Source organism: Mus caroli, chromosome 3 (genome assembly GCF_900094665.2).
Source record: "Mus caroli chromosome 3, CAROLI_EIJ_v1.1, whole genome shotgun sequence".
In the NCBI taxonomy this organism is placed as follows: domain Eukaryota; kingdom Metazoa; phylum Chordata; class Mammalia; order Rodentia; family Muridae; genus Mus; species Mus caroli.
The window spans coordinates 135,635,588-135,643,883 of record NC_034572.1 but is presented as its reverse complement, the minus strand read 5'-3'; the positions used below and the strand labels follow the sequence as shown (position 1 = coordinate 135,643,883).

At 37.3% G+C, this 8,296-nt stretch overlaps 1 protein-coding gene across 8 annotated transcripts in view; it reads left to right on the top strand.

Annotated features, from left to right (window-relative positions):
• The window catches only part of Pdlim5 (PDZ and LIM domain 5), a 159,479-nt gene that overhangs the window by 26,151 nt on the left and 125,032 nt on the right, over positions 1 to 8,296 (top strand). The gene's annotated exons all lie outside the window — the stretch shown is intronic.

The following is an 8,296-nucleotide window of genomic DNA, read 5'->3' as shown; positions in this document are numbered from 1 at the left end:
GGATGGTTGTGAGCCACCATGTGGTTGCTGGGATTTGAACTCTGGACCTTCGGAAGAGCAGTCGGGTGCTCTTACCAACTGAGCCATCTCACCAGCCCCCGGAAACCTTTATTTTCATCTTTGTCATAAATCAGTGTGTCTATACTGACTGGGAAGTTTTATGTCCCAGCATATAACTTTTGCTTGTGTTCATTAACACAGATTCTCAACTTTGATTTAGGGATGTGGTCTCTTTTGCTGTTTGGAAGCATTGTAGTGGTCTTCACTTCATTCAGAAAAGCAAGGGGCTGGGCGTGGTGGCGCACGCCTTTGATCCTGGGAGGCAGAGGCAGGTGGATTTCTGAGTTCGAGGCCAGCCTGGTCTACAAAGTGAGTTCCAGGACAGCCAGGGCTATATAGAGAAACCCTGTCTCAAAAACCAAAAACCAAAAAAAAAAAAAAAAAAAAACCAACCAAAACCCCCAAAAAACAAACAAAAACAAACAAACAAAAAACCCCAAAAAACAGACAAAGCAAGGGATTGAATGACCTCTAGATCATACGTTTAGCTGGCAATGTATTTGTGCTGATGTTGGTTATTGTATTTACTTACTGGAAACAAACTCCTGAGATAAACAATGGAAAGGTGGAAACCTTTGTTTTGGCTCATGATTTTAAAGGGTTTGGTTCATGGCTGCTTGGCTTCTCACAAAGAAAATGTCCTGGTGGAGCGAGAGAGTGGGGGAAGGGGGCTGTTCTTCATGGTAGACAGCAAGCAGAGGAGGAATTGGATTAGAGGACTGGTATAACTGTCAGAGGTTCACCTCCTCTTTCTAAGTGCACCTCCTACTTCCCATAACTTTCCAAAATAGTGCCACCAGCTGGGGACTAAGTTTCAAACACATGAACAGTTAAGGGTCATATTATATCCAAGCCATGACGGTGCTTGAGACAGGAAAGTAGACTTTTCCAACTTTCTGAGGTGTTCACTCTGGTGTTTGATTAAATCATTCCCCCTCAGGCACTTCTTAACTTTGACATTGATTATCCTTAGCTGATAGAGCATTAACATTATCCCATTGCAGAACTGTTTCCTATTTCTTGTTCCTACTTAAATCCTGGAACAGTTTCCTGTTCTTCTTTTGGACCAAGAACAAATTAGATATTAAATAATCTCTTAGGAATGTATCTTCAGTGCCAGTTAACTTGTTGAATATAACACTGGCGTGTTATGTTGCTATTCTTTCATGGAATATTTATCAATAACAACCAAGGTTTATAACCCTTATGACTAGGGAGCATCAGCTGTTCTTCACTGAAAACATCAGTGAGATGAATTCCCATTTTTATCATCTATAAATATCAGAATCAGAAGACTATCACATTTGTTATGAGAGATATATGTAACCTACTTTAAAATATTTTAAGTATTTACCTTGATTTGATAGATTATAATTACGTATACTTATGGGATATAACATGATATTCTGATGTGTGTAAACGACATAGATTGGTTGATTTAACCTTACATATTCGTAATCTTAGGAGTTTTTTGTCCTTTTTTTTTTTTTTTTTTATTTCTTATGAAAGCCCCAGAGAACAAGATTGCCCTTAGCACATGCCACATTTCTGTATTCATCACTGAGTTCTGCAATTCTCCAGTGGGCCATCTTTGTCTTTGTGAGGCAGAGTCTCTCTCAGGCTTGACCTCGCACTTGTTATTCTGCCTCACCCTTCACAATTGCTGGACTGATAGGTGAGGGGCGCCATGCCTAGCATTCCTTACAATTTTAAATAACTTTCCTTTCACCACATCACAGTAACTCCCAAACTGTTACCAATTTCCACAAGAAACTTCTGGTACTTTTTCTCTTAAATCTAATTTTATTTCTTTATTACATGTGTGTGTATGTGTGTTTGTGTGTGTGTGTGTGTGTGAGTCTGTGTCAGCACATGATTTACTTAATTATTTGAAATGTATGGGTGTTTTACCTGCATCTATGTAGCTGTATCATTATGTGTGCCTTGTGCTTGTAGAGATCACAGGAGGCCATAAGAGGCCCTGGACCTTGAGTTACTGAAGGTTACGTTCCAAGTGCCACCATGTGGGTGCTGAGAACCGGATGGTCCTCTGTAAGAATTGCAAGAATTCTGAATTATCTCTCCAGTACTTGGTATAGTATTTTTTTTAAAAAACACAATTTGCATCAATCATATATGAAAAATTAGTAGAAGTAAATATAAAAGCTAAGAGCAAATTAAAGTTATAAAAGTAAACACTCTTAATTGCTATAGTTTCATTTTTCATAATTGTTGTAGACAACTTCTCTGTCTTCCTGTGTACAATGTCTGCATGTGTGTGAATATGCTTGCCTGTGCAGGTATCTGTGAAGGCCAGAGGAAGAGGTAGGCACCGAGTCTTTTCATTGATGGATCTCTACCTTATTTTTTGAGATACGGTCTCTAAATGATGGACACAAAATCACCAACTGGCTAGAAGGACTAGTCAGCTAGCCCCAGGGATCTTCCTGGCCCTGCCTTTAACACTGGAATTACAGGCCTGTGCCGCCACACCCAGTTCTCGACAGAGTGCAGGGATCTGAACATTGCTCCTCAAAATCACATAGGGAGTACTTCACGCTATGAGCCACCTTCCCAGCCGGCGTCTTCCTGTGCATGATGTCTTTGGTTTTCTTATTAGTCTTTGCTCAACCTTCAGTTCTCTAGTGTTTTAAAATATGCATGTATCCGTAATTCACATAAATTTCCTAGATATTGAATATAGATCCCCTCGTCTGTAAGCTCTACTAAAATGTTAACAAGATAGGCCCATATGCATTTGGCAAAAAAATTATTGAAAGAATTCAGATGCTAATAAAGTTCACAGCGTTTCAAATAGTTTTACAAGGTTTCAGAGGCTCTAAAAGAGACTACTTGTTCCAAAAGGCACAGTAACTTATCCAGAAGAAAAGTCTATTTTTACTTATTAAGGCATGTATAATGACCACTTTTTAATAATGTTTGAGCATTTACAAAGGTTTTATATTAAAATTTTTCCTACAAAAGGAAATTTTCTATAGAAAAATTTTTATATAGAAAAAGTATTTAAACACTAAAATACTATTTTTCACCTGTCTTGGAAGCTAAGCTATCAATGTGATAGCACATTACCAAGATATAGAGGAAGAGACATTCTGATATATTACTATAGTTTGTTAATAATATGTTAAAATTACAAGTGCACCAATTTTTCCTTTGGGAATTTACCCTATAAACAACTTCACATATAGGGAAGGAAACACATTGGAGATTATAAAGGAGTAATTCTTCATAATAGTTGAGCATTTGAGCTCTATTTTTTTTATTTCATTTATTTATTTATTTATTTATTTATTTATTTATTTATTTATTTTTGAGCTCTTTATATCCCTCTCTTACCTTCTCAGAGGGATTCTTTCTATTATGTATGAAGTAGACCAAGGAAAATCTTACGAAAGTCAAATGTTGTGACGTATTTGCATGTGTGGGGGCTGTGTGGCCTTGTGGGCCTGTGGGTGTGTGTACGTGCATGCATTAGGACAGAGGAGGGTGTTCTCTATTTCTCTGCCTTGTTCCTTGGAGGGAGGTTCTCTCATTGAAACGGGAACTTGGGTTTTAAGTCTAGGATGGTTACAGGAATGCTTTTTTGTAATGTTGAAAATCCAGGTTCTATCTGACTTTTTCATAGGTCTGAGGCTCTGGGTTCAGATCCTTGTGCTTGCCTACCTAGGGCCATCTCTTACTCCAGGATTTCTTCTCTTACCAGATAAGTCACACAGACTCTTTTATTTTTGCATTTAAAGGGGAATTTCTTTTCTTTTTTCTTTTCTCTTATTTCATTTCATTTTATTTTTTGAGGCATTTTTTTATTAGATCTTTTCTTCATTTACATTCCAAATGCTATCCCCAAAGCTCCCTATACCCTTCCCCCACGTCACACAGACTCTTAATAATTGTCTTCTATTTATCTTGATATATCCATTTTTAGCTTGAAACCTTAGACCTTTTTTCTCAAACAACCAAGAAAGTTTCTAACGGTAGACTACTCAGTTCTATTTCTTTGTTAGTTCATTTTGAGCAGTCTGTTTCCATTAGCTACTGAATAGCAAGGCTGTGATTTTGGCAAAGACAAGTTTAATATGCAAGTTTATATCTATTGTATGTAGAATTATAGAAAACTGGTTTAAATTTTCTATTTTGGAATCACTGCCTTTTTATCTGTATGAGCCATTTTAATTTCCTGTGTTGAAATATTTTATAATATCCCAAATAGTCAGAATTTCATCTGGCTTTACTTCTTTCATTTTCTCTGTAATCACAGTCTAGTGCAAAGTTATTTTAGTGTTTCCTTTTGAAGCTCTGTTTATTATTTATTTTAATAATATAAATTCATATACTCTGAACCATAGTCAAATTACACTAAAAAAGTGACAGTATTTGCAATCTGACTGAAGAGACTGTGTGATATGTAATGAGACTCGGGACTTGATGGTTAATTAAACCGTTAATTAAAATTGTTTAATGATTCTCTTTTTCCAAATGCTTATATTCTATTTATTGATTATGTCTTCACTTTATCCTTTTCAGATTCATATATTTATTCTTCAATATCCATGATATAGTTGTTTGCTACCCTTTTAGGAAAGAAATCTTATCCCTTTGTGTGCTTTGTTAAGAATCCTACTTTATTTCTAGAATGTTCTAAATGCCTCCAAGTTCTTCACTGGACTACTGAATCCTTGAACTGTGATAAAAATAGAAATCATTTCTTTTTCAAACTTGTACTCATGAACTCTAGTTCCTCTTTAGACTTTCTAAACTTCTTCCAGTGAGTCTCTTTAGTGTATACCTTACAAAAATCTCTGGGAGATATTAACGATACAGAGGGAAGAGCCCACTCACACAGAGTGTTTTTACACCATGTAGTATAACCCATCTGACAGTTGTTGTGTAGAGCTACTTCTTCAAATACCGAGCAGGAAGTTTCTAGAGGGTGATGATGTCTGGATATCTTCCAAGTCTTCAGTTCTGATACTATATACCTGTAGACAGCATCGTAGTCTACACATTGAGGATGTAATCCCATAGGACTGCTTCTATTTGAGATGCCCTTTATGAGCACTAGGCTGTTACTAAGGTTCCCATATTCTCCTTTGGGTTTGATTAATTTGGTGGAGTGACTTTATTTACCATAAAGAATATTAGAAAAGGTGTAGATAGATGGACAGTCCGGTGGAAGAGAGTGCCTACTGTGTACTTTGCGAGCCTCACAGCCAGTGGACTGATGATCCACATGAAATAAAGGATGAAAGTTGAGTCATTACCTACCATCTTTGCAGGTACTGGGTCAAAAACTTCCAGAGTCTGACCTTGCGGTTTATTCTTCTTACACAATTAAGCTTAGTAAAACTTTGGGAAGGAGTTTCCACTGAACAGTGATCACAACAAAGCTTTTGGCATAACTTCATAGGCGCTCTGCAGCAAGGTAGCCCTGTGACCTTTACAATAAGAATGCATTCTATTGGCTCCTAAACAGAGCTTGGGGCTAGGGCCTAGGAGAAGAATCTGTGATAAATGTAAGAATAGATTCTGTTGGTGGAGGACTCAGAGTACATGGGGCCTCTTTCATAGTAATGGGTTCTGTTCTCTGAGAGACAAAGCTCAAGATCATAGCCTAAATAATGCTCAGGATACTGAGGGGTTCAGGTGGAAGCTGGCTCTTAATGAATAGCATCGGAAATGATCAACAAGTTGGTTGACCACTTTCATGTTGGCATTCTAGGTGACCAGGTATCATTCATTTCCTTCCATTGAAGAAAATTGGCCCATGTAATTGACAATCCAGGTTTCTCTAATACTTACTCTTGTGCATTGTACCAATATAGCAGAATGTATGAGAAGAGACAGTATCCATGCTGTCTCTAGGTGTGCCACTTTCCAGACATTACCTTGTTCAGTTATTTGGAAGTTCTTTGTAACATTTTTATGGAAATCTCATTTTATAGGAATGATCAGTAATATCTTTGCTTATTGTTGACCAACTCATATGTTTCCCTTCCACCTTTTCCTTGCCTCTTGAGTATTGGGCTGAATTTTTAGCTTTTTATTCATGCTTTGATTTTTCCAGTGATTACCTCTCACTGTCTGTGTCTAGGGACATTGAACCATTAGTCACCTCAGAAACTGACAGAAGTCATTTCTACCAACTTAGAAGTTCAAGGATTGGATTTTAAAAGCTGTGTGTCAGAAAGCATGGATGAAGACAAAATACCGATTTCATAGTATCACAGTTTAATCAAGTGTGTGAAAACCATTACTGTGCTCAATATAGTGACTTTAGTCCATTATTATATTCCTAAAAGCAGTTTTTATATTTATAGTTCACTGTTTGAAAAATTTATCGTTATGTATGCAATGAATTTTGATTATATCCATTCCCTACTCCTTCTAACTCTTCCCAGAGTACTCCTCAAATCTCCTACCTCATGTTTTTGTTTTTTTTGTTTTTTGGGCTTTTTTTGTTTTTTTTCCCTGAGACAGGGTTTCTCTGTGTAGCCTTGGCTGTCCTGGAGCTCACTCTGTAGACCAGGCTGGCCTTGAACTCAGAAATCCGCCTGCCTCTGCCTCCCAAGTGCTGGGACTAAAGGCGAGTGCCACCACTGCCTAGCTTTTTTTTTTTTTTTTTTTTTTTTTTTTAATAACCCACCAATACCAATTCCAAGTATGGCTGCTTTTCTGCACATTATATTGTAGGTCCTATAGCAGCCACACTTCCAAAGAAAAATGACCCCTCCTCCACCAGCTCTCAGCTGCCAATAGCTCCTCAGGGGTAAAGCCTCATTAGTCTTTCTTCCATTCCTGCAGCAGTTTTGATTGAGTTGTTGTTATAGGTGACTACAGTTGGCTTGACATTTGGATCCAAATGCTGTGTTTACATTTACCATTGCATTTTGTATTATCTTGAAGATGTGAAGAACTTTTGCATTTTTCTTCCAGAATAAAGCACACATTCTTTCTACACTATCTTTTCCATGTCTTCCAGTTGGTATGCATTCCTTCTAAATTTAACAAGTTGAATGGGATCAAAGATCTTAGAAACCAGTGTTGAATCAGCTTCAGTAATTGTAGTTGCTGTTGCTGACTTCTCTCACCTTGGACTTTTAGATATTTAGATATATATGTTAGTCAGCTTTTTCATTCCTTGGACCAACCACTTGTTATTCAAAAATAGAATTTATTTTTCCTCAGCTTCAGAGGTATCAGTACATAGTGCCTTGTTTTGTTGTTTCTGGGCCTGTGGTGAGGCAGAACCTCATGGATACAGGAACAAAGGCAAAGGGCCAGAGACTGAATCTGCCTGTTCTAGGTGGTTTCTTTCCCCTTTTCATTCCAGATGAGCCCTCCCTGTCTTGTGTGCCGGAGCTCTCACAGATATATCTAGATAGGTTAGTGATAGGTCAATTTAGTCAGACTATCAATAAAAATCAACCATCACGGTATAGTTTTAGACTTATGAATGAAAAAAAGGAATATACCAAAAATTGATTTGTGTTAGAGTTGGGCGCAGTGCCAGGTCTTTTGTTTTTGAATCCACTCAAGGAGATGGCTTTGGTTTGCAGATGGTTTTGATGGAAGATAAGATACCCAGTACTTTCCTTCTTTGAGTTTTCCAACTAAAACAAAACACAAGGAACATAATGCTTATTTGAAAAAAGAAAATATCACACTCCCTCGCTCTGAAATCTAGGAGTGGAACATGCCTAAGGGAGGGTACCCCTCCCCCAATTTGAAACGTGCCCTAACTCTTGAGACAACAGTCAGTGAACATTTGTTATTATTGCAGCGGTTTTGGACTGGAAACATCTCAGTCCATAAAATGTGTTCTTGACTTAAAAACATTCTGAGGAATATTTCCCATCCGAATACTTCTGAGTAATAAGATGTTTGTGCCAGCATATAGTCTGTGTTTTGGTCCTGTAATATTGGGTAGTATATAGCCAGAGAAATCATAGAGTAGAGTCATTCGTTCCTGGGATGAGAGTTTCTAAACTCAAATGATAGTTGATATTCTGGCTTCTTTATACCTTGCTTGGAAATCCAGGAATGGACTTAATTAAAATGACCAGATGGGAATAATACGTAACTAGTGGGCTACTGTGTGGATTTTCTTAGAAATACAGTCTTGATGTTTAGCTTTTTTTGATGTTTGTTAAAGAAAAATTATCATAATGTTAACTCATGAACTAGAAGGGTAAGTTAACGTTTTTAAAGTGAGTCA